We start from the raw sequence: 779 nt of genomic DNA on the forward strand, positions 1-779 counted from the left end.
TTCATAGGTTCCTATCAGCTGGGTTTCAGAAATTACCAGGTGTTGCAATAAGATACTCCCAGAACTTAGACAACCTAGAGGACTGAACTGCTGCCTAGCAGGAGGCTGGTTAATAAATAACAAAAGTAACACTTGCTAAGCTGGAATGTTACTTTTTCTTTTTTTTATTACATTCAGGTCTTAACCCTTACAGTGCAAAATAAACCATCATTATAAAATGTAAAACTACCATAAAAATGCCAGTTCACAATAGCGTTTGCAGAAGATTGAATAAAATGTATGGTCTTGTATGAAAGGTATAAAATGTATAAAACATAAGTTTCAGCCTTTATGTCGGTTGGGTTTTTAAGTCTGGCGGCAGAATTTTCCACCTTTGTTCAAGATATTGGTTCCCAGGGAATGTTTCCTTAGAAATCTGAAAAGACATACTTACATTTTTGGCAACTGACTCAGCATATATGGTTAATATACATTTCAAAAGAAAAAAAAATCTTGAATCAAAAGTAGTAAGCTAACTGGATGTGGTGTAGAATTCAAGGTTTATAACTGTTTATGTTGGGGATCAATTCATTAAGTCAACACAAGGCTTTTGCAGACTCGGCACATGCTCAAACAATTGATTAGCTTAAATTGAATAACTATTAACTGTTTGTAAACTGATGAACAAGACCTGTGGTACTTGAATATCTCCCAAAGAACTATTCAAGTATAACCTGTGTCATAACTTCAAAAAAAGAGGGAGTATTTAATTGAAACACAAATGTTATTTTGAGGAAATA

This window comes from Amia ocellicauda, chromosome 11, assembly GCF_036373705.1.
Source record: "Amia ocellicauda isolate fAmiCal2 chromosome 11, fAmiCal2.hap1, whole genome shotgun sequence".
NCBI classification, from domain to species: Eukaryota; Metazoa; Chordata; class Actinopteri; order Amiiformes; family Amiidae; genus Amia; species Amia ocellicauda.